This window comes from Mytilus galloprovincialis, chromosome 2, assembly GCF_965363235.1.
Source record: "Mytilus galloprovincialis chromosome 2, xbMytGall1.hap1.1, whole genome shotgun sequence".
In the NCBI taxonomy this organism is placed as follows: Eukaryota; Metazoa; Mollusca; class Bivalvia; order Mytilida; family Mytilidae; genus Mytilus; species Mytilus galloprovincialis.
The window spans coordinates 45,099,967-45,127,358 of NC_134839.1; the positions used below are offsets into that span (position 1 = coordinate 45,099,967).

General features: G+C 36.6%; 1 protein-coding gene across 1 annotated transcript in view; it reads left to right on the forward strand.

Moving 5' to 3' along the window:
- The first annotated feature begins 5,152 nt into the window (after positions 1 to 5,152).
- Positions 5,153 to 27,392, forward strand: part of LOC143063665 (uncharacterized) — a 102,784-nt gene continuing 80,544 nt past the window's right edge. The window contains exon 1 of the mRNA XM_076235935.1: positions 5,153 to 5,213. The gene's annotated coding sequence lies outside the window, so the exon portion shown is untranslated. The remainder of the gene's footprint in view (positions 5,214 to 27,392) is intronic.

Below are 27,392 nucleotides of genomic sequence, written 5' to 3' on the forward strand. Positions count from 1 at the left end.
TTTTGTCACCTAAGAAATCAAACAGCAGGTAAATTACATATATAGTTTATATATGTAAAAGTGGAAATGCCGTACATTAAAGCAAGTACTTATTGTGGAAAAAAGTTCTGTCTGATATGCCACACCCAAATCATGGAACTCACTGCCCGGAAATTTCAAAAATGAAACTAATTTTAATCAATTTTATATTAGAAAGCTGATTTAAATTAGAATTGGAATGCCTGCAAATGTGCCTGTTATAGTAGAAAATATGTTTGTTTCATTTTTCCGTTACCTTTAAGTTTGTTTTTTTTTTAAACCTGTACCCGCACATCTTTAATGCGATGATTTTTTGGGGGATATTTTTCTAAAGTCTGTCATCTTGATTCTGTTGTTAACTTTGCATGAATTGCTTAACCGCAATTCATTGTCTTGTGAGCTTCTGTTCTATGTTTTACAAACCCGACGTCACTCAATAATGATAATTTAATTTATCTTATCGTTATGATGAGCCACGAGCATCACTGAAGAGACATTATTTGTCGAAATGCACATCTGGTGCAGAAAAATTGGTACCGTTAATGTTATTACTACCACTGGGTCGATGCCTCTGCTGGTGGACTGTTAGTCCCCGAGGGTATCACCAGCCCAGTAGCCAGTACTCCGGTACTGGCATGAAAATACGGATTTTTTTGTGTTATTAAATTTGCTGTTAGAAAGTGTTTAAAATTACTGTTAGTTAAGGAATGTATCTCCCTCATGCAAAGCTCCGATTCCTTTCACTGATTTGGCTATACTTTTTGGAACTTTTGGATTATAGCTCTACATCTTTTATATAAGCTTTGGATTTTACATATTTTGGCCACGAGCATCACTGGCGACATTATTTGTCGAAATGCGCATCTGGTGCAGAAAAATTGGTACCGTTATTGTTATTATGAATTGTCAATCATAACATGAATATAACTGTTGTCCCCTGCTTAGGAGGAGGTGAAAGAAGGCCTACAAGATACATCTCCAGACTTTTTCCTTGACCGTACCCGTAGTTCTCTGTCTTTCGATCATCTGCCACATTGGTATGCTCGTTCTGTGGGTTGACAAGTAGTCAGACCATCAGCTGAATCCGCGGTGACTCTAGCTTTTCACGATTTTATGGTACTACAGTGAGATATGTTTTTTTATGTTTCAGTACACTGACCTTCCGATATGTATTACTGTCGATGATTAAAGTCATAAGAAATGTTCTTCTAATTCTTGAACCAATGCATACACACATCATAAACTTAGTCTTCTGTGCATTTTTTTCGTGTAAATTTCGTATAATGGTCAATTTTTTTTTCAATCGGTCAGTGTTGTTGTGAAAATATGGCAGGTAATTAAAGTTCGTATTTTGAGGCCGAAGTTTAACGATTGTCACCTGTTTGTCAACAATCGACAAAAAATCAAAACAAAAAAGCACGGAAATTGAGCACGTGTTTAACATGTAAATTCAAATAATAGTTTATTTTAAGGACATCCATACGTATTGTGATCACCGGATTTTTACGAAATGGGTCACACTGAGGTCACTTTCTTATGACTTTAACGAATTGACTCCTCGGCTCGTTTTAGTGTGCAATCAAAATTAACTTATTTATTAAACTTAAGTGAACAATATTAATAACCAAATTTTACCAATGGTATATAGTACTTGTGCAAGTATTAACTTACCTGTAAATCTAATTAGGACCAAATATAAAATCGGCGCAAATGAAAAAGTGAAAATTTTAAAAATCGGCGCAAATGTCATACGCCCTATTAATAGACATGTTACGAAAAAGTATATTCTCGACGCTGAGGTTGACAAATTAGACTTCAAATTAAGAGACGGTGTCAAAACATTGATTATAATTTAAACAGGTAAAATTCAAATCTTGTGCGTCTTGGTCATTCAAATCACATTTATCTAGAACATCATAATGTAACATCCTATATGGTAATTGCTTTTGTAATATCATTGCTGGCTATCATAAGACATGAAAAGTGTATTCGTACAGGAGTGGGTGGGCTAGAAAAAGGAGGACTGAGAGCTATACAAGTTCTATGATTCTAGATTGATAATATATACATATTAAGCTAAATAGATATTAGTTTTATTGTTGTATTACAGTTCCTGAAAAAGTTCATTCTGTCGCTTCACTAATCATACACTGAGCTCTATAGTCTGGTTGATTTTTTTCTCTCGGGTGTCTTCATATTATAAGCTTCCAATGATTTAAAGTTTTTAAGTGCTTTATAGCGTGTTCGACATTGTCGTTGTACATATATCCGACACTCTGATATAGACAAATTCATTTGTTTACATTTTCTTCTTTCTACTCGTAGTTAAGCTCTTAGTTGGTGGCGTCTGTAGGGATAAACATTTGGAAGAACACATATGACAGACAGTAGCTAACGACCACCACTGAACTACAGGCCCGTGACTAAGGACAGGCTATTGAAAAGTATTGCGGGCTGTAACATTTTTGATTTCCTGCCTTTTTATCGCCCTATTCTGTCCGGACTTTTATTAGTTTATTCGGCTTTTTTTTATATGAATTTTTCATCAGCTTTTTTTGTGTAAATTTGCTCATTCTGCCATTTTTTTACACTCGAAACTACTGTCTGGCCTTTTTTTAAATTGAATCATAGCCCTTCCCCTCCCTGAAAAAGGTACCTCCGTAGAGTAGTAATAGGTACACATCCAACGGATTTTATATAAAAACCCCATAAATATTTTTAAAGAACCCCCTAGCATTGTTATCTTAAATAGAGAAAAGACCCATCGATCATCGGTGTTAATTTTCCTATTGTTATTTTTTTTAAGAAACGGTTGGCGAATTTCCTCGAAACATTTCAGGAATTTATAATTACATTAGATGTATGTGTCATTATAATACGATATTCTGATTGGCTAACTGCACATCACGTGTTATTCCGTAAGCAATTGCATTACACAATAAAACTTATCATTCATGATGACACGAGGTCCCTTTATAAAGTGCACAGGAAAATTTAATAAAAACATGATGTAAGTCGTGTTTTCATTATCCTAGCTAAAAAATGTAATTATAAGTATTGAATGCTTCTTTTTGTAACTACATAGGATTGTAAAAGCGTTGACCGTGCGCACATTTTAAGAATGAAGCGCTTCCGCGCTTCATACAAAATGTACTTCGGTCAACGCTTTTACACATCAATAAAGTTACAAAAAGAAGCATTCAATTCTTAAATAAAATACAAAATATCTGCATAAAATGATGTTATGGTGTAAATGCAAAGTCATTATGCAATGCATTTGAAACGCTGCAGGGATATTCAACCAGTGAGTAGTGGGTCATGTATTACACTAACCTCTTACCGTTCAGAACGCGCATGAAATATTTGCCATTGGATGTTAAGCAACCAACAATCAATAAATCACAAACCCCTTATTAAGAAAATACAAATTGAGCTGAAACTGTTTAAGTTAGGACAAAGTTGTAAGGAAATAAAGGGAAAAAATACATGTCTTCGAAGCTATATATACGCGAGTAGATTTCCTAAAACTATAATTCAAATGATGTTTCAAGTTGAAAGTGTAAAAAAAAAATCCTGTTTAAGGTGTTTTAAAACAGACCCCGTTAAATAAAAAAAAAATAGGTGGTAAACAAGTGGATCGAAAATGCATACACTCATTTTTCATAACTTCATAAAGTTACCGTAACATTCATATTCACGAGTAGGTATACAATAGATTATAATACCAGATTATTTGAAAGACCTGTTAAGGTCTCGCCGAAGAATTCACACACGTATATACCCCGTGTCTCCTATGTCCCGTACATCTACTGTGTTTACATGAACGTCCCCCCTCGCCCATTTTTTGCATTCTTATCTATTTCTCATATTTCTTATGGTAAAAATGTTATTGAATATTCGTTCCATACGTAATTGCCTCCAAAAGGATTAATGCAGGTTTTTAAATTTTATCCAGCAATTGGGTGTCCTACTATACAGATACAGCCCTACAAATATCGCTATGCTGTATCTGTATACTATACAGATATCGCTTTAAAGCTCCGCCCACTGCCGGACTGAGTATTGTTTGAACCTGTGTGACCTCATAATGTGTATTTCAGTTGCATTCCAATGACGATGACAATTGTCGATTTCAAAACTTGAATGTGTATGATTGTGTTACAAAATCAATTTCAGCATGCATGTTTAGTGAATGTCAAGTCTGAAGCGTAGGACAACTCGTACATTTCTTTTTCAAATTTGACAATGTTTTGTTATTTGTTTTTACTGTTGATATTTAAGAATTGAATGCTTCTTTTTGTAACTTCATTGGGGTGTAAAAGCGTTGACCGAAGTACATTTTGTATGAAGCGCGGAAGCGCTTCATACTAAAAATGTGCGCACGGTCAACGCTTTTACAACCCTAAGAAGTTACAAAAAGAAGCATTCAATACTTATAATTACATTTTTTTAGCAATGATCATGAAAACACGAATTTTATTATTGTTTTATTTAATTAACCGGTGCACTTTATTGTGGGACCACGTGTTATCATGAATGAAAAGTTTTAATGAGCAATGCAATTGCTTACGGAATAACACGTGATGTGCAGTTAGCCAATCAGAATAAGGTATCATAATGAAACATACATCTAATGTAATTATTAGTTGTTATGTTAAAATTGATAATTATTCACCTTGAGCAATGTATTATTGTTGACATTCGAGATTCTCTTTTGAGAACCCGTCTTCAGCGTAATGTGTGATTTTGATATTACTACGCGGGCCTCAGGGGATTACAAATCGAAAATAAATGCTAAATATGTTAGTTTTTTGTCTTTCAAAACACAAACAATATACAGAATTAATTGCAGGATAAAGACAATAACTGTTTAGTGTCTTTAAATATCAGCTGTATTTGTACTCGGCTCGAAACAGGTGTAGTAGCTCGCTAAAAGCTCGCATACACCTTGTTTCCAAGCCTCGTACAAATACAGCTGATATTTAAAGACACTAAACAGTTATTGTCTATATATTCAATGTATACACAGGTAATCGTTTGTGTTTTGACACAACCCCACATTTAAAGTGTAATTTGTCAACATCAGCGTCATGAATATTTCTTTTCGTATCATGTCTATTGATACACATCAGTCCCCCTTGTAAATTAAGCGTGGGACAATCGATGCAGGATTTTATTCAGTTCCAATATAATTGGTAAGTGGACTATATGCTTTAAGAATATGTATATATAGAAACGTTTCTATTCACACTGCTAGCTTTACGTTTTTAGCAACTAAATATATAAATGTACGAATTATCGTGAACCGTTTAAATATAATTATGGATGAAAAGTATGTGTTTACTTATATACATTAGTATATATTACTCATTCAAAGTACACAAAATATTCTTAAAAGTTAAGAGATAAAGGAAGATGTTTCTAAAGAATAAAAACATCAGGAAAACCTGTTTAAAAGTGTGATTCAACAGGTTGGGAACAACCCCTCACCCCTCAATGCAATGGCTATCGCTTTCATAAGGGGTACATTTCAAGTGATAAAAAAATATATATTTTTGGAAAAAACACTTCTTAGTACAAAAGGGCACATATTTATATTATTTGAAGAAACTTTCCCAATAGAACTATATACATCTATGTGGTATTATATTGTCAATACATGTCCAAGAATTTTGTATTATTCACGGACTTGTTTCTTCGCTATTATAAAAAAAAAGTGGTTCCCTCCTTTAGCAAAATTGTTCTAAATATAACGAAATATGATTCGTCACAATGTGGTCATATTCTTAAATCTCAGGAGAATTCTCTTGTAAATTTGCTACTGTGGATTCATTATTATTCGTTGGATTCCAATTTTCGTGGTTTTCGTTTCTTCCAAATATACTGGTTTGTCGGTACTCCAGAGTAAATTATGTGTTGTAAGTACGGACATAAAAAGGTTAAATGTTATGATTAAAATTTTTGATTAAGATATCAAAACTAGAAAAGGGGCGAAAAGAGTGGTACCTGTAAACTGCAAAACGAAATAAAAGCGGAACGAAACGAAACAAAATAAAACGAAAACATACTGATACTTAAAAGTTAATGTTTAAAATAAAACCACAGCCAGACAGTTGTAAGCGGGGGAAAATTGGATGACAAAATAAATTTGTTTTAGAACAAGACTCACGGCTCTGATAATTGGATATAGGAAGATGTGGTGTGAGTGCCAATGAGACAATTCTCCATCCAAATAACAATTTATAATGACCATTTTACTTGCTGGTTTTCCCAGCACCAATATTTTAGGAGTAACAGTAAAACTGATCAACTCGCAGTAGCCTAGGTCAAATAGTATGGTTAGATTGAGTATGTATTTATATATTTTCTACTGAACTTTAAGCAATAAAATGGCTCAATACATGTTGTATTATATTTGATTTCAATATTTTTTCTGTTTTGCTCTACGAATCCTTACTTTCTGCAATCATGTCGGCTGATGAATATATCCTTCAATGTACATTTTGAACTATCCCATCTTTAACGTTTAAATCAACTATTTCTGTTCTCTATAAATGGTTGGCCATAAATATTTAGCTTTGAGTGTTCCTGAAGAAGGTACGGATCCAGAACAGCCCTTCGGTCGTAACTTTTAACGTTATGTTTTCATTTTTTATCGATTGCATGACGATCTTTTAAATATTGCTTTGTATCAATGATTTCAGTTCCAAGTATTGGTACGGTAGGAACACTGAATTCATGATGTCACAATGAACGTTGTGCTAGTCTGGAATGTGGGAGGTTTTTGATATCCTTTTTTATGCTGAAATTAAGAGTAAGATCACACATAAGTAGCTTGGAGCTAGGATACTGTTATAAAGTATCTACATAAACTCATCATAGATAAATAACAGGATGTAAATTTTGTATTTGCGCCAGACGCGCGTTTCGTATGTAATAGTTGCCGCTGTATCTATCTATCCATTTGTAGGTGGCGGCATTTTGAAAAATATTTTCAAAAGTTTATATCAGCGATAAATGGTAATCTTTTTGGGAATCTGATATATAAATATTGTCACTTAGGTGACACTTTTTTTTAACCTTTTTTTTTGGCCGGATACTTCCACGAGAGGCTTCAATAATGGTACATAAACTATTCTTATCCCCAATTCGATAAGAAAAAATATCCTGTGCACGCATAGGACAAAATAAAATATTTTGAATTCAGATTTTCCCCATGCCTTATAGTGTTGAACATTTGATTATTAATAGTGATGAAAAACTTTATAAAATTATTAGCGCTTAGCGCGAAAATTTTTTTTCTTTTCGCCCATATCCCTATTTTTGAAGTTAAATGGTTGCTCCCTTAGACAACGTTTTACTGTGCTTATTGCTGTGTGTTTGTTTATTCTACATTGGTTAGAGGTAGAGGGGTAGGTTTGTGCGCCTGTCCCAATTCAGGTGCATCTGACCTTTTTAGTCTTGTAGGATTTTAATTTTATTTCATTGTTATATTTCGGAGTTTAGTAGGACGTCTATTATCACTGAATCATCACTGAACAAGTACACTTATTTGTCTAGGGACCAGCAGAAGCAGGCCTAGCACAACGTTCATTGCGACACCATAAATTTAGTATTCTTCCGTATCAGTACTTGGAACTGATATCAATCATAAAAGGCAGTGCAATTGATAAAAAAGAAAACAAAACGTTTAAAGTTGCATGCGACTGAGCGCTTTTTCTGGATCTCCCTTCATCAGGAACGTCAAAAGGGCGAATAATACTAGTCAGTTGGCTTACTGCGAGTTGGTCAGTTTTCACTGTTACTTCTAAATGTTTGGCACTGGGGACACCAAATAGCTCTGAATTATATTTGTTTCAAACTCTCACCTTGTATTAGAGATTTAAATCAACTTATTTAATGCCGGTTCAAAAAGGTTTGAATATTTTTTTTAATAAATGCACAACCTAAAAATTTCTGGACACTGTTATCCCATGTGATGGCTAATATGTTTTATAAAAAAACAACTTCTTTTTATTATTCATTTTGTAATAAAAATGATTTGATATATTTCGTGCTATTTATTCCAAACTAAGAATGATTATAATCAGAGCCGTGTTTACAGGTACCCCTCTTCTTTAGCCCCTTTTCTATTTTTGATATTTTAATCAAAAATTTAAAAAATCCAACTTTCAAAAAGTGAAAAAATCAAAATTGCACATTAGGTTTAATATGTTAAAAGTTTTATCAAATTTCTAAACTATCAAATTTAAAAACGATATTTAAAATTTTAATTATTTGGTTAAAATTTCAAAATTTCAAAACTTTTACACAATTTGGAATTTTGATATTTTAAAACTTTGATCAAATTTCCAAAAATCTAAAATTTGAAAACTTTTTAAAACTTTAAATTGATAAGTGTTACACGGACCGGGTTTAATCAAATCCTTTCAATTTGAAGGCCACCAATATGTCATCAACACAGCGAGAAAATCCAGCACCTGTATGCGGGTTAAAAACCTATGTACGAATTCAGTAAATTAACTCCAAAACATAAATGAACTAGAATTAAAATACATAACATGTTTATCAGCTCGATTAATTATCTACACTGTCTATATGCTTTTTAATGTTTGATTATGTCTTTCTCTGAACCCTGATTTGTGCATTCAAATATTAGGATAAAATTGAGAAAGGAAATGGGGAATGTGTCAAAGCGACAACAACCCGACCATAGAGCAGACAACAGCCGAAGGCCACCAAGGAGACAATGGCAATGACAATTAAAACCAAGGAGTAAACAAAGACTCACAAAACCAAAGGATATTTACATCACCAGTTATAAATAATAATTAAGAAACAACACGAACTCCACTAAAAACTGGGAGTGAAATCAAGTGCTCCGGAAGGGTAAGCATTTCCTGCACCATATACGGCACCCGTCGTGTTATTTCTTTGTTCAGTTCGGTAATGATGGAAGGTTATTATGACTGAGGAAGAATATCAGATATGATTTCTGACACACTTTTGTCATAATTGCCAATCAGCTAATGATGGCGACCGTAAAATTTCGTGATAACCTTAATTTGATTGATTCATAGCCCTGTCTTAGTAACTTTTGAGAAATCAGTATTCCTCGTTCAACAAAATCAACGTACTTTGAGCTAGCCCTAGAATAACGTATCAATTGAGACACATATACGGTGGAGATCACTTCTAACCTCTCATTAAATCTGTCAGGAGAACTGTTCTAGAACAGTACGTAGAACTGTCAGCCTGACACCTTTTAGTCAGTTCTAGGTTAGAACTGTTCTAGCTAGAACTGATTTGGTCAGTTCTACCTAGAACTGATATTGGACAGTTCTACCTAGAACTGATCCTGACAGTTCTACCCTAGAACAGTTTTAGACAGTTCTAGCTAGAACTGACCAAATATTTGGTCAGTTCTACGGTTAGAATTGATTTCTAATTCTACGGCTAGAATTGATTTTTATAAATTCTACGGCCAAAATTGATTTATAAGTTCTACGGCTAAAATTGATTTATAAATTCTACGGCTAAAATTGATTTATAAATTCTACGGCTAAAATTGATTTATAAATTCTACGGCTAGAGTTGATTTATAAGTTTTAAGAACTAGAGGGACTGTAATATACAAGTTACAGCAATTTTGGAAAAAATAATTGTTCGCATCAATTTATAGCGCCAGCATGCAGGGGCCGATCCAGCCATTTTCAAAAGGCTGGAAAAAGGGGGGGGGGGTTTCCAACTATATGCTCCCATTCAAATGCATTGATGTTAAAAAAAGGTGGGGTTCCAACCCTTGGACCCCCTCCCCTTGATCCTAAATATTGAATCATAAACAAATATCAGTAGTTTTTATACTTCAGACTGAGTCGTGTAATAAAATCTTTTGACTGCATCAACCAAAACTTACCTTATTTGCTTTTTATTATGTAAATCTATATAGCTGCACAGCAATTCAGTTATAATTTTAGGTCGAGAGGGACTGTATATAAATAACTGCAATATTGGAAATCAATGACCACAAATTTTTTTTCGCATCAATTGAGGGTGCCAGCATTTCCTATTTTTATTCGAAATATTGCATCAGAAACAAATATCAGTAGTTTTCATACCTCAGACTGACTCATGTAACAAAATTATTTGTCTGCATCAATCAAAACTGACCATATTTGACAGCATCAACCAAAACTGACCATATTTGACCACATCAACCAAAACTGACCATATTTGCTCTTTTTTATGTAACTCTTATAGTCGCATAGTAAATCTGTAATATTTTTATGTAAGGATGGGGTGTATAATCATGATAATACAAATGGTCTATATTATAGGGTTATTGCATGAATATTGGGGAATATTGTTCCGAGTAGAATTTTATATTGCACGAGCTTATATTTTTATAGCAGGATGGATTGTTTTATATAAATGAAAGCAATATTGGAAAACAAAATTATGCTAGCATCAGTTTATAGTGCCAGCATGTCCTCTTTTTAATCAAAATTTTGAATCGTAAACTAATTTCAGTAGTTTTGATATCTCAGACTGACTCATGGATATAACAAAATTATTTGTCCGCATCACCCAAAACCATGAAAACTGACCATATTTATAGCTTACTATGCGGTATGGGCTTTGTTCATTGTTGAAGGCCGTACAGTGACCTATAGTTGTTAATGTCTGTGTCATTTTGGTCTTTTGTGGATAGTTGTCTCATTGGCAATCATACCACATCTTCTTTTTTATATTTGACAGCATCAACCAAAACTGACCATATGTGTCAGCATCAACCAAAACTGACCATATTTACACTTTATAATGTAAATCTTAATATATATATATAGCCGCATAGTAAATCACTTATAGTTACATATCACGATGGATTGTATAATTCAAATGACAGCAATATTGTAACACATTGGCTACAAAAAAATTTCCACATCAATTTAGAGTACCAGCAATTTTCTGCAAGTCCTCTTTTTATTCAAAATATTGAATTGTAAACAAATTTCAGTAGTTTCGATATACATACATGTATCAGACCGAGTTGTTTTAACAAAATTATTAGACTACATCAACCAAAACTGAACTTATTTACACTTATCATGTAAATTTATATGGCCTCAGTCATTGTAAACCAATATTATTTCTATGTCAGGACGGATCGTATGTCAGATAAAAATGACACCAACTTTGGAACACAATACACCTTATTGCTAATCCTGTCTGACCCGGCCTCTTGAACTTTTGAAGCATACAACAATCACTTTTCCATTGTGGCGTCAGATATTTTGTTTTATGACGTCAAATTTTTACGGGAACCTGTGTGATATCCAGTAAATGGCAGACAAATAGCGATAAGGTGTATTTATACCATATCTAAAAATTTAGCGCGCCGTTATTTCCTCTCTGTATCCATAATAATGAACCGTCACTAAAGTGACTTTTTAAGTCCGTTAGTTTGTGCTGAGACTACAATATAGTAGTAAACGTATAGTAGTCTCAGGTTTGTAATGTTTTTTTTTTTTTTAAACAAAACTATTTTACAGCATCATCCAACACCCACATGACTGATTCATATACTTTATTTTAAAATAAAAAGTATATGTATGGGAAGTTCTCTTCTTGGAATAGTATACTGTTGATATAATTTGAAGAAGGCAAAGAAAAATGCATGATTTTGTTTGTAGCCGAACGTCCAGGAGCAAATGTTTCATTCATGTTCAGATGAGTATATTTTTCTGAGTTCCAGACTCCCTGATATCATTTATAATTGTTATGGATAAGTCTGGCTAAATTGACGAGATGGTGCAAATGTATATAGTTTTTTTACGTTATAATACAACACTTTTTTCATTAATATCCCATAATTCATCCACTGTACAATTTTCGTTTGAACATTTGTCAAAACAGAATCTTAAATTAATGTAAATCCAAGGCAAACAAGGTAAATTCCGATTAAAATTCCATGAATTAAATGCAGAGTTATATTTATGAAGAGATTTAATGTGTTACTTGGCCTGTCTAGCTGGGCTCGACGTATACCCCTAGGGTTATGTATGTAACAGGTGTAAATATGTGTAGATATTTACCTTATGGTTTAGCTTCCTACAGGGATTTATCTCGTCTATTTGTAGATAGGTTTATTCCGTGATCATCCAGGTCAAGAAGAGGCTGCATCCGGTCAAGCGTGACTCTTGTGTCATGTCTCCATTCGGGGCTCTCCAGTCTCTACCAGGCCATACACGTCACCATTCGGATCTCTCCGCTCTTTACCAGTAGATCACACCAGACAGAGGAAACCCCCTAGAACTACTGGGCAATTACACAACACCCCCCTCCATCTTAAAAAGGAGGAACTTTAGTTCCGACAAGGGACACTAGAGAACTTATAACTCCCCTGGATAAGACTGGCAACGTCTTTTACTAACTCAAGCATGACACAAGATATATTTAAAAAATAACCCCCCCTGAATCTAGGATATGGATTCAAAAATCATTTAACTTCCCTAAAAAATGAAGGAACTAAACAGCAAAACTTAATAGATTCGTAACCTTTCCACAATATGGGAACAATGGGTAAACCTACAACTTAACAGCTTATTAAAAAAAATAAAAAATTATCCTACTCTGACTTTCTTAGCCAAAAGAAATACTAAATACTACCAGTTAAAAAACACAAAATTTTCAATCAACTACTGTCCTCAAGACAAATTCATTAATACCGCCCTAAATTTCCAATTAACTACTGCTTCACAGATTATTTCCCCTTTAAAGACATCAACCCGACAAGGAAGGACAAAATATACAAAGAAGGCAATACTCCAAATTGGGATAACAACCCATGACCATTAAAAGTTGACCTATGGTCCAAATCCCACCATCACCAAATTAACTCCTACACTACTTATACTAATATTTACATTGGTCATGCTGGTAATACCAAGTCCTGTCGGTTGATCTACTTCCAACGAATTTTACACTGTACATGGGATGTGAGGCGAACATTTAAAATTTCTAATTGTTATAACTATATACTTCCAACAGTCATTTCACTGAATATAATTGTCCATATTTCACACTGTCCAATCACGGTGTTATCTGTATATTTATAAATCCACACATCATCTATTAATCCATAGTTCCATATACATAATTAACTGTTCCTTCACATGAAGATATATAAAAATAATGTCACATATAAAATAAATGTTCGATACTAACACAGAAATGTTCCTCATTTTTGTTATGATCATATAATTCATTAGGTTAATCCGACCTCACATCCCGTAGCTGTTACACATAGTAACGCCCATCAAGGGCCAGCTGTTGAGCTGTTGAGCTGTCCTAGATTTATCTTTACAACTTGGTTGAATCTAGGAAACGGACCTCTATGGTTGGTCTAGGCGGCTCCATCTCCACTATGTCTTGTAACATTATCAATGGATCAATCATAATGTCCTTGAAGAAAAGTGTTGCAGCCCCATTACCCGGGAACCGCTCCACTGCCAGAGTCCTCAAATTGTCCAAAGAGTGAACCGGCAGTATTCTCCTGATGCTTCCCCAGACTAGGAACACGATACACCTATCCCCAGGATTCTGTCTGACTTCCTTCTCCTGAAGATGCTGTTCCTTGGACGATACATTTCCCTCTAATATCTCTGCCTTAGAGGATGTAGCTACCTCTAGGGCTTTCTCCTGAGGTATTTTCTCTGCCTCCTGGGCTTCTTCTTGAATAGTGGCCACTGCCACGGCGGCACATAGCTGTGCAACCACAGGGGCATCTGGGATGATGCTTTTCTTGTGCACAGATGCCGAACTATTGGACTCAGCTCCTGCAGGTACCAAATTACTCACTACAGGTGAGGCCATGAACAGCTTGTTCATGTGCTGCAATACCTCAAGGCTGAGGTTGTCCTCCCTCTGGTTATACCTCTCCGTGAACATCATGTCTTGATGTGTAGGAGTTAAGAAGTGCAACACACTTGACATCACCCGCCAGTGTAGGATGCACACAGGGCTGCTGATCTTGCACACAGGCGCTATTTTAAACCATGCCTGGGTAGGCCACCCCATCTCCCTACAAACTGTGCAGAACACAGGCATATCCTCTCCCGCCTGGGGATATCCAATGGGAACTCTAGCATTTCTTCTAAGGAACTGCACCATGTCATCATAAGTGGCAGAGGTAATACCGGTTTACCACTGGGCCAAGACCATGACCATATGACCCCTGTATCGATGGAAGGAAGGGTCCCTCATATGGTGAGGCTCCTGAGTGGGGGCAAACATAAATGATAGGTGTTCCCCCAAGACATGACTCTTGACGCTCCTAGCCATCACTGGACACCCACGCACCGGGCATCTCTGGTTCCGTTGACTAATCAGGTAGGATCTCTCCATCTTGCCGCTTCTAGGGCACTTGTAGTCATAGAACTCATCTGCCTTCTGGTCCTCTTTTGACATAGACAAGGCTGTCTCTTGGGCTGGAGTCAAGGGTGCCTGTTCTACTTGAACTTTTAAATTGCTTGTAGAGGAGGCCTCCTCCACTAGCACGAAGCCAACACCAGACACTAATTCATAGGTACCACCAATACCCTCTATGGTGGTACCTCTGCCTTTCTTTGGGGTTATGGCTAATGTTTGCAAATTATTATTTACATCCGACATACCTCCCAACTTGGGATCTTCCTCTACTTTGCTTCCCTTGCACGACATTCTGGAAAGACAAAGATAAAAAACATTAACATTCACATATAATAAGTTACGTCCCCGTTGTTACAGGGGGTAACTGTCTATCAATTAAAGAACAGTTTGGGCAAGTCTAGATGTTTATCTCTTCCACTTCACTGACAGATATGCCTACGCAGGTAAGATGGAACCATTCCTTACACTGGTCACATTGGATCATGGTTTCACCCGTGTCAGGGCCCCTACATATACAATACTGCTTAATGTTTGTCTTTGTTTTTGGGGCAAGAACATCTATGCCTAGATTAAACTGTTCATGACAGGTTTTTAGCCATGCAGGAATATTTCTGTCTTTGCAGAGCTTTAACCGGTCATGATTTGTGTTAAAGACCACCCTCTGTAGTTTTACCTTGTATACAAAGGGAGTAATTTTACCAATAATTATACCGGGCCTCTTCCAAGGTGAGCTTAATTTTTTACTTTTCCCCTTAATTTGGGCAGTATCTAAAACATACACGAGGTCACCGGGCGCGTATTGCCGTTCTAACACGCGAAGGTCATAATCTTTCTTCATCCTAGCCTGAGTAGTCTTTAATGTTTTCCAAGCTATTTCATGTGATGTCTTCATAGCCTTTTCAAGGCCTATTATGTACTCTTCAGTCCCAGTGTACTTGTGATCTTCAGTAGTACCAAACATTAATTCAGCAGGCTGATTGGTCTCCCTTCCTAGCATTAACTTGTTAGGAGTGTATCCAACACTCCTGTTTACACTAGCCATTAAAGCCCCTGCTAACTGAGCTAAGTGTTCATCCCAGCTATCTTGCTGTTGGTCCACAAAGCATCTTACAGCATCCATTAAACTTCTGTTCTGGCGTTCTACCTGGCCATTAGCTGAGGGTCTGTATGGTGTAGTCCTGGCTTTATGTATCTGTAGGAGATCACAGACTGCCTTAAACAGGGAACTCTCAAAATTTCGACCTTGATCTGAAAAAATTTCGAACGGATATCCAAATCTCGAGAAAAATTCATTGATAGCCGCCTGTGCTGTAACTTCAGCTGTTTGCGAAGGCACAGGAATGCACTCGGTCCATTTCGTAAATTGGTCAACTAACATTAGTATATTCTCATGTCCATTTTTGGTCTTAGGTAGTGGTCCCATAAAATCTAAATGTACTCTCTCCATAGGTGAACCAGCACGATAATTTTTCATAGGACATCTGCCATACCTGTTAGGTTTCTTGTTCTTGTTACAAACTGAACATGTTGCAACAAAGGCTTTAATATCAGATATCATTCTATACCATTGGTATCTTGTTTTAACCTTAGCCATTGTCTTAACCATACCCTGATGCCCTGCGCTAGGTAGCTCATGACAGAGCTCCATCACGGTGTCCTTTAGGCTGGACGGAATTACTAACCGAACACTTGCTCCTTCATCTTTTGGATAACTTTTTAGGATGCCATTATCGTCCAAAAAGAATTTCTCTTTATTTTTCCAATAGCTCTTGACTGCTGGTGAGGCTGAAAACAAGGTGTTCTGACTTGGCTCTACTTGATCTTTTAACCAATTTAGTAACAATAGCAGGTCAGGATCTTCTGACTGTTTAGTCTTAATTTCTTCATTTGTGAAACCTTTAAAACTTATCCCCTCAGATTGTGATATGGATGCCACATGGCAAGCTGTATCATCATGGATAACGATATGTGCAGTTGTTGGTAGACATATCAAATCGATATGAGTCGAGAACCATGTATCGTCTTCCTTCAGTTGATCAAGAATAGGTGCTGAGGCCGTAAGGTCGAGGTTGCAGTCCACATTAGGAGAATCAGGGACTGTCTGAGATTCAGTTGTTTCAATAGCTTGTGGTGTAGCCAAGGTCTCACTTGTTGTTCCAAACAATTGTAACATGGCACTAGACACATTTTTGAACTGTTTCTGTCTTTTTCTGGGTTTTACCAATGGTATTACTTCGTCTATATCTGTCAAGAATCTGGCCCAGTTCCTATGAGCACGTTGACAATACACCCTCCACAAGGTAATTGCTTAAGGCTGATATTTGGTTTGTAGTGTAAACACTCCTTTAATGTGTCTGATGGTCGAGACAGAGCATCCGCGTTTGCATGGAAACGCACTGGTCGATGTTTTAATCATATCATATTGACTTAGTTCTTCTAGCCATCTGGCTAATTGTCCTTGTGGCTCTTTGAAATTTATAAGCCATGTGAGACTGCTGTGGTCAGTTCTCACGGTAAATTCTTTGCCTAACAAATAGTGTCGAAACTGACAGGTGAATCTTATTACAGCCAGTAATTCCTTTCGTGTAGTGCAATAATTTTTCTGCTCGGGTGTCATAATAAAACTACCATAGGCTATGGTTCTCTCCCTTCCCTTTTGGACTTGTATTAGCTCAGCTCCTATAGCATTCTGGGAGGCATCTGTATCCAAAATGAATCTATCTGTGTTATTGGGTAAAGCCAACACTGGAGCTACTGTTAATTTATGCTTTAAGGTGTCAAAAGCTAATTGTCTCTGATGTGTCCAAAAAAATGTTTTTTTACCTGTAACTTCATACAAGGGTGCTGAAATCTTTGCATAATCCTTGATAAACGAACGGTGATAATTCACAAATCCAAGGAACCGTTCAACATCTTTAGTACAGGTAGGCACAGCCCAGCCGCTAACTGGTTGTAAATGTTGCTGTCCTATTTTAAGTCCTTTGGTGCTGACACTCCGTCCCAAAAATTCAACGGAGGTTTTAAACAAGGCACATTTCTTTGGTTTAAGTTTCAGGCCATAGTCCCTGAATCTTTTAAGTACGTCTTCTAGATTGTGAAGATGTTCCTCAAAGGAAGCTCCTAAGACTAAGATGTCATCCAAAAGGCAAGGACTGTTTTCCATGTTAGTCCCCTAAGGACAAGGTTCATTACTCGGGCATAGGTCCCTGGTGCATTACATAAGCCAAACGCCATTTTAACACATTCAAACAAGCCATACTTGGTAACAAAGGCTGTTTTCTTCCTGTCTTCCAGCTTGATGTTGATTTGCCAATACGCACTATTAGCGTCCAGTTTAGAGTACCAATTGTTTCCAGACAAGGTGTCCAGGCACTCGTCTATGAGAGGCAAAGGAAATAAATCACGAGACGTAACTGAGTTCAATTTTCTATAGTCTATGCACCAGCGTACTCCCCCGTCCTTCTTCCTTATTAACACTGGAGCTGAGGCCCATTCTGACATGGAAGGTTGTATGACTCCAGCGTCTAACATTTTTTGTAAATGAGCTTCTTCCTCATCCACGAAACAAGCAGGGGTTCTCCTCATTCGGTGTTGAATAGGCTTAGCCTCCCCTGTATCAATGGTATGTTCAATGGCGCTGAAGCTTCCAAGATCAAAATCTTCTTTGGCGAAAACATCTTTATACTTTATAAGCAATTGTCTTAGTTGTGATTTTTGTGAAGTTGACAATACAGAACAGGAGTCTTCGTACAAATCTTTTAAATGACTTGGTATTCCCGACTTGGGACTGCCTTTTTCCAAGGTACTAGGGGTAGTGCAAGTACCAACACTTGGCACAGGTTCTTCGTCCATTGATTGTATGACCCTGACCTCTTGTGTATATCCTACCTCATCACCCTTTGGAATTTTAACAGGATTATCTGTTATGTTTAGAAAACATAAACTTGGTTTTTGACCTTTTGCACATACTGTTCTAGGGACCAGTAAAGTTGTATTGCCTTTAGGTTCAATAAGGTAATCTGTGGCCATGTCGGCTGACTCTAGGTCAATACGAAGAGCTGAATTTGGTGGTACTATCACAGTGTGTTGAACTGTAACTCTGTTTACTATTGGAGAATTAGTTGTAGTAGTTTCTCCTCCTAATTTCAAATTAACTTGTGTATTTCTTAAATTCATCTTTTTAGGAGGTACATCCAGAATAGCTCCATGTTTAATTAAGAAATCTGCTCCTATCAGCATATTACAATCTATCGGTGCTACGTGTAATGTTTCTTTGAATGATAGGAGTTTAATTGAAAAATCAGTAGGGTTAGTTATCCTACATGTTATCTGCATGTCTCTTCCTGCACCATGCATGGTTGTTTCTCTTATAATATAAGGTTTCTGAGTCAAGGTGTCAAAAACACTGTCCTTTAAGATGGTTACTTCTGATCCAGTATCAATCAAGGCATTAACTTCCTTGTTTTGAATTCTAACTACACATCTGAACAAGTGTGCAGAGCCTAAAGTACCGACAGACGTACCTCCAGTTGAGGTCTTTTCTTCCTCATCATGCACTAGGTTGTCGTCATCAAACTCTACTCTCCTTTCATCTTGATTATTCTTTTTAGGCGTCAATTGTTTTGTTTGTTGACGATTATTATTCCTCCATAGATCTGGACAATTTCTTTTGTAATGGCCTTGCTTATGGCAGTAAAAGCATTCACCGGTATCATAGCCCCTTCCATTTTGTCGTCTGTCCGTGGAGTTATTTCTACGCCCACTACCTCGGCCATAATTACGTCTTGGTGAATAATTGGAAGATCTGTTGTCTTGGTTTGGTGACCTAGAAGTTGTACCAATTTCTTGCCTGGCAGATTTTTCCTGTACTAAGCTGGTTACTGTCGACATCATTTTCTCCATATATTCTTCCATACGAGAGAGACGATTATCCATATTGGACTTAGTGCTTCCAACACCAAGGACTACCGGTGAATTATTAGATTTTTCTGAAGTAGACTCAGGCTTACCAGGCTTTTGAATCGCGCTGACTGCCTTTCTGGTATGCTGACACCATCGTATCATGTCCAAGGCTGCATCCATAGATTTGGGTTTTGAAATGCAGGCTTCTGTTCCTGCAACAGTATCATTACACCCCTGGCAGAATCTCAAGATTGCTTGTTCCGTCATTAATTGTTCGCTATACCTGCTATAGGCTCTTGTGGCGAGAGACAGGACTCTTTCTGCCCACTCCTCCAAGGTCTCCTTTTCACCTTGAGCACTGGTCTGAAATTGAACTTGTGAGGTTTCTGGCAGTTCTTGGTGACCAAATCTTTTATTCATGTTTGAAATGATGTCGGAAAAACTGGCTGTTTTGTTATTTTCTAGAAGTAAGGTGTAGTACTCACTAGCAGCATCCTCTAAACACCAGCAGAGCTGTTCACGTTTTTGATCATATGTCCACTCGGCAATTTTAGCATAGCCAGCAAACTTTGTATAAAAGGTTTCCAGTTACCTTCCCCGTTGTACCGTAGTGTTTTAGGGATGGAAGACAAAAATTGTCTTTTCTCTATTTTATCTTTCTTCTTCCTACTACCCCGACTGTGTCTAGAACGTCGCCCATCTGTGTCCGATTCTGATGGTGACTCAGTAAACCGTCTAGGACTATTACGAGTACGGTGTAAAGGAGAACTCCTTATACTCCTAATTGTTGAAAAATCTTCTCTGTTGTACTCAGGCTCTGACCTCCGCTTATTTCTTGTATGGCGGAAGGCTGACACATCTGACGTGTCAGAATCATCTGTATACTTATATCCAGGATCACTTCTTCGTTGTCTCCCATAGTAATCGCTGTTATACTCCTTAGGTCTCGCCGAAGGTTGGTTGTAATATGGTTGAGGCTCTCCTGATCGTAGAGGTTGTTGTTGAACGCCAGGAATAGGTAATTGTTGGTAAGGCGCCTGTAATGGTTGTCGCTGAAAGCCTGTAGGGTTAGACTGACCTAAACCAGAATAGGTAACACTAGGTATGTATTGTTGGTTGTAAGGCGTAAAATTTGATGGTGCCTGTTGAGGCGGTCCACCTCTAGGAGCTTGAAACATTGATGTTGGGTGACCAATCATCTTAGGTTGTTGAATGGTGGGTGCAGAACTGGGTGGTTGGAACCTGGATTCTTGATAATTTTGTTGTTGATGGACAATTGCACTAACCTGATGTTGTTGAGGCTGCTGTTGAGGCAAAGAAACTGGTGGTGCAGCTCGATGTTGTTGTTTTTCAGGTTGGACAGAATTTTTTACCCCTAGTTGAAGCTGATCTAGCCTTTGTTGTAGGCCTTGCACTTGATGTTGAATTTGTACATTTCGTTGAATATGCGACAAAGGTTGTTGTACTCTGTTGACACCTTGTTGTTGGTTGGTAGGATAACTCCCGTGCTGTTGAAAAGATGGTAATGTATGATGATTGTAGACATCATCAGGATTTTTCATGCTTGGTAGTTGACTTTGGTTGGCTTCTAGTCGGTGTGGACTGTTGTAGCAATGTTGATATTGGTTGACGTCTTGTTGACTGTGGTCAAATATTGGTTGATGAAGTTGTGCAAATTGTGGTGATGTTGTTGGTTGACGGTCAACAAGGAATGATTGGTCAAGAGGACTGTTGAAATCTTGTTGAGGTTAATGTTATCATGTTGAACCGGTGGTTGAAACGGTTGGACACGTTCAACTGTTGGCGTGTCAGGTCTGTATATATTTCTATATTGTATCATATTCTCACCAGTTGACAACCTATGATATTCCGGTGAAGCCTGTTGAAGATGGCTGGCTACTCGTTGATCTTGTTGAAGATGGCGCTCCTGTTGAACACTTGATGAAAAGTGAACCTGTTCAGGTGTAGGCGTATGTAAAAACCTTGGTTGTTGGTGGTAATTAATAAGTGGTTCAGGACTATATCTCGGTGGCCTCTGTTGCACCTCTTGTTGACGGTGGCAATCCTCGACTACAGGGTGTGGAATATTCCAGTCAAGGGTAAGCGGTGAGAACACTCTGTCATCTGGTTGTTTTTGAGCATCACGGTCATGTTGACTGTCTGGTTGAGGGCGAACAACCATGTTGGTTCTAGGTGATGGAGTACGATAGTCGCTTCGACAAACATTTCTATCTGAGTTTAAACTTTCCGAAGATAAGCTTTCTTGTGGTGGTTCACAAAGCGACTGCTCGGACAAGGTTGAATATGTCGAAAGGTGTAATTGTCGTTGTAAAGGACATTGTTCAAAGCTAAGGCAAGTTACTTCCTCTGAGCAATATGATGTTTCATCATCTTGTGTATCGCATTCTTCCAACCATCGAATGTTCGCGTTGAAATCTTGCAGATGTGCTATCTGTTTCTGATCTTCTGTCCGTGTATCTCTAGGGCAGGGCAATAAGGTGGTGCCTCATCCTGTAGGATGCATGAAATATTTGTACCCATTAGATCTGTACCGTAACACTCCTCTGGGTCTATATCAATAATTACGTGGTCAGACTTTTCAGTGGACATACTCACAGATCCTGGTCTACCACCATTTAACTCACTAACTTCTGCCTGAGGTCGCGGTGAGAAATCTATAAGGCCTAGGGTACCTTCTGTTACTTTCATGTACGGAATTTGGGACAAAACCTCTTGGTCAATATGTGTCCTTTTTTCCCTGATGTCCATGATTCTTGTTGCTATAGCCTCCCCTATGCCAGGTATGCAGGTAAGGATAACTCTAGGACAAGTGTTAATATTGATCATATACCCCTTACGACTCTGCATAATGACTTATGGTTTATATACTCAGTTTAATAAATTTATTTGACTTTATTTCAATATAAATCAGAAACAAGTATATATATACAAAACAATAATAGTTTTTATTCAATAAAAAGTCAAGTCAGTATTAAAATACACAACGGAACAATGTAAAGACACTCGCTCTTCTGTTTGTTTACATCCGTTTGTTTACATCCGTTTATTTACATCCGTTTAGTACAAGATGGCGTCCAAATCTCGCGGCAAAACACCTCGCGTGACCTCGCTATAAACTTAGAAACTTTTCAAAAAGTTTTTCCCGGCCCAAAAAGTACTCTAAAACGATGTATCTATCTAGCTTTTAACCCAAAAAGTTAAACATAGGACCTGACGATACCCCCCCAAGATAAAACTACAATTCTCAGGATTGACTGTCGGCACTCCAAATTTTGGAGATGCCAAGATGGCGTCCAAATCCTCTGCAGGACCAAAATTTAAACCACCCGCAACTACCAGTAAAGTGTTACTTGGCCTGTCTAGCTGGGCTCTACGTATACCCCTAGGGTTATGTATGTAACAGGTGTAAATATGTGTAGATATTTACGTTATGGTTTAGCTTCCTACAGGGATTTATCTCGTCTATTTGTAGATAGGTTTATTCCGTGATCATCCAGGTCAAGAAGAGGCTGCATCCGGTCAAGCGTGACTCTTGTGTCATGTCTCCATTCGGGGCTCTCCAGTCTCTACCAGGCCATACACGTCACCATTCGGGTCTCTCCGCTCTTTACCAGTAGATCACACCAGACAGAGGAAACCCCCTAGAACTACTGGGCAATTACACAACAGACTGTTAAAAACGGGGAACGAAGAAACGTAAAAAATGATGTTTCCTATGCAATCTTATAAAAATATTTCTCCGATGAGTTGGATAACCTTCTATTCACTTCGATATTTGTACATATAACGTTTGATCAGTAAAAAATGTAGAAAATCTGCTATAGCAAAGTAATTGGAAGTGATTTATTTCTTCTAAATTCTAAAGTGCCCTTACTGCAGTGACGTCATTTAGAACTGTTCTACAGTCCTGACTGATTTAGTCAGTTCTGCTGACAGTTCTACGGTTAGAACTGATTTGGACAGTTCTACCTAGAACTGATTTAGACAGTTCTACCCTAGAACTGATCCTGACAGTTCTACCTAGAACTGATTTAGCCAGTTCTACCTAGAACTGATTCTGACAGTTCTACTTAGAACAGTTCTAGGGTAGAACTGTTCTAGGTAGAACTGTTCTAGGACGGGTTAGAACAGTTCTATGACAGATATTCTGACAGTTCTAATGAGAGGTTAGAAGTGATCTCCACTGTACTCCATATGCTGGTGCCGCTGGATGTTGCTACACAGAAATGGAAAGTTGACTACAGGAAAATTAAAATCATCTCGTTTGTCGTAAATTTTGGTATTCAACCTACCATCAGTAGTCATTTCGAGAAAAAGGTCTTCATATGAAGCAGATTTATCTGTGTCGGTAGCATCTTTAATTTCAAGTTCACTTTGATATATTAAATGTAAGTGACCACTGAATCTATTATTATTAAGAGACAATACATCATCAATATACCGAAAGGTGAAATTTAAAGACTGGGCTAATTTATTTTCTCCTTTCTGTACAAGCCCTTGGATTAATTCTGATTCTTTTTCTCCTTTCTGTACAAGCCCTTGGATTTAATTCTGATTCTTAGTAATATAAAAACAAATCTGCAAATTAGAGGAGCGCAATTGGTACCCATTGGGATTCCAATAGTCTGTTGGAAGACCAAACCTCCAAATTCAACAAATATGTTGTCAATTAAAAAGTCCAGCATGGCAGTGATATCCTCGTCGGTATATGTTTTCCTTGACTGTATGATTTTTTCACAAAGTAAGCTGAATTCCAGCCCAAAACTAGATATTTAAAACGTCTAGTGCCCTTTTTGTTAAAGAAACATAAGCTGACGAGTTCTTTCAGTCGAGCTTAAAGTTTAGTATGAGGAATAGTGGTATAAAGAGTTGCAAAATCAAAGCTTTTAATGTTGGTACAATGTTTTAATGATTGAGATTGTAAATTCACCAATAACTCTTTTGAATTTTTCAGTATCCACATCTAATTAACACTACTTCTTGAATATGCCGTTTCGGAATATTTCTGAAGTCCTTCTTTGACTGCAGTGAGTATGGCAGTAAGAACTTTAGAAATGGGTTTAGTGGAACACTTGAAAGAACCTGCAATATACCTTTCCTTTTAAGGATTCTTGTGAAGCTTAGGAATCCAATATAAAGATGGAAGATCCTGGTCTTCATCCTTTGGATTAACACCAAAGGAGATTAGAACCGATTTGTGGGTTTCCAGGATCTCCTGCTTCGTAAGCGTACTTAGTGTATATGTAGGATTTCCAAGTGTGTTATTTATCCCCAGTTCTTTAATCAGGCAATCAATGTAGTGTTTCTTGCATACAAAAACAATATTGTTTGAGGATTTGTCATGGAGGCAAGACAACTCCTCTATGACGTGAGGGTCTTTAAAGATGGAAGGAGCTTTGGTGCTCATTGACCCTTTGAATTCTTTTGTATAAAAAAATGTACTTGATTTTACCTTAAAATCGTAAACAGGATTTAAAACTAGAGGCTCAAAGGAGCCTGTGTAGCTCACATGATATTTTTATTTACAATTGATGCGATTTGTGCAAGCAAATATTAGTGGCTTTGTCAGTTTGAATTCTTTTTGTATAAAAAACTACTTTATTTTATCTTTAAATCGTAAACAGGATTTAAAACTAGAAACTCAAAGGAGCCTGTGTCGCTCACATGATATTTTCATTTACAATTGATGCATGAAATAATGCAACCGTTAATAGATAAAAAAAATTATTACCCGTTATAGTTACAAACGTTCAACCCTGAAATCGTCATTCAAACGCCAAAAAGGAATCCTATCAGTAATTCATTTTGTTATCAATTTTGTTTTTATTATTTTTTTATTTTGATTAAAGATAAACGAATACGTATAAGTTATATTCTGTAATGAAAACCAGTAAAAGGGGTTCCTTTTTGACGTTTGAATGACGATTTCAGGGTTGAATGTTTGTAACTATAACGAGAAATAATTTATCATTATCTTGTCTGCTGAAAACTAGTTCGTGTTTTAAATAAAATATGGAAAGATACAGTTGTCTTCACGAAAACGTTTCAGAAATGTGTTATCACAATATAACAATTTCTAAATGTAACAGTTAAAAAAAAAAAGATGTAATTGTTTATGATGGTGATTTTTCCCATGTGAGATTCCGATATTCAGAATCATTTTGTTTATTGCTATAAAAAATAAGCTGACATTTTTGTTTCTTAATGTACGTTGTAACTTAAAACATTTTTCCGTCTATGCAATGCCATAACAATGTATGGCATAAAGCACATATATCAATAAATCAAATACTTTGAAATAATCCATTAAAGCTCAGAATAAAGGTTTATAGACTGTCATACAAGTAAGAGGTATAATTATAAAAAAACGGGGTATCTACTTCATTGTCAAAATACGGAAACGCCTGTACAAAATCAGGAATTCGTTTGGTGTATTTGAGCTTCTGATTTTCCCATTTGATAAAGGACTTTCCGTTTTGAATTTGCCTCGGAGTTCAGTTTTTTTATTATTCAACTATTTATTACAGCGTAAGTTGTAACTATAAATATAAAGTTAAAGATATATTCAGGAGAGCCATATAATATTTTTTAAAACATTCTTATTTAATCCGAGATTAAAACAGTTTATCAACAACATGAAGTTATAATGCCTTCAGTCAACGTTTCAATAATACATCCAGAATGAAACACAACCTTAAACTGTTGTACAAAATATGCAATCATAAAATTGAGAATATAAATGGGGAATGTGTCACAGAGACAACAACCCGACCGAATGACAGAAAATAGCCGAAGTCCGCCAATAGGTCTTCAACATAGCGAGAAAATCCCGCACCTGAAGGCGGGCTTGAGATAGCCCTAAAACTGTGTACTAGTTCAGTGAGAATGGAAGTCACACTAACTCCAAAACATATAAATGAACTAAAATTAAAAAAAACTTAGTTCATGTTTATCAGCTTGATTCATTATCTACACTGTCTCGTTTTAAAATGTTTGATTATGTCTTTCTCTGATCCTGATTTGTGAATTCAGGAGCTTTGTCAGTTTGAATTGTTTTGTTTATAATACTGTACTTGATTTTTCACACAGCCCTTAAAATCGTAAGCAGAATTATAATAAAATCATTGGGTTCAATAATAAGCAACTCTAGATGTTTGTTGTTCCACAATTGCATTTGTAAAGTGACATATTTGCAATGAAGATGATGGTGTATCCTGAAATTGATATTGTATGCTGGCGGCGGCAGATTAATGATATTAAATTTATTTCATGAAGTTTTTCACTGCATAAAAAAATCGCATGTGGTAGATTAAAAATATATATTCACGAGTATTAAACAATTAAATAAAGGCACCTCCCTACTAAATTATATAGTTTGCTTTTATGATGTGCTTTCGCCAAGGTTGAAATCGGTCTAACTAAAACCAGTCCCCGTATCCACTTGCGTGCTTAACCTTCAATAACTTCTGGATAATCTTTCTGAAACTAAAACTTTTGAATTTCCAACCCTGTATACCCCCATTTCCCATTGAAATCAGTAAAACGTCGTATAAAAGAAATTATCCATATATAATGCTTTTCAACATAAAAATGGTAGCATACGCTATAAAGCTATTACTTTGGGATACCTTATGGCATATTTGTAAATAGTGAAAGAAAAAGTAAGACATGCCACACAGAGGAATAAGTGAATAGTAAGGTAAAGATTCTTATTGACAACATCTTTGTGGAATTTGGAGGTAGATTTTTTCATCATATTTTCGGCATTCCTAAGATCACGAACTATGTGACTCACCTTGCCGACCTCTTCTTTTTTCCATACGAGTCAGAGTTCCTTCAGACACTTGAAAAAAGGCAATATGATTAAAGAAGCCAGATCATTTAACTAAAATTACATTCAAATATATTGATGATATTCTTTCCATTAACAATCCAAACTTTTCTGATTGGGTTCCATGGAGTCTTCATTAAGCAGTCTTTAGAACTGAGGGAGTCGGACAAGCTTATGATGGTGTTTTTTT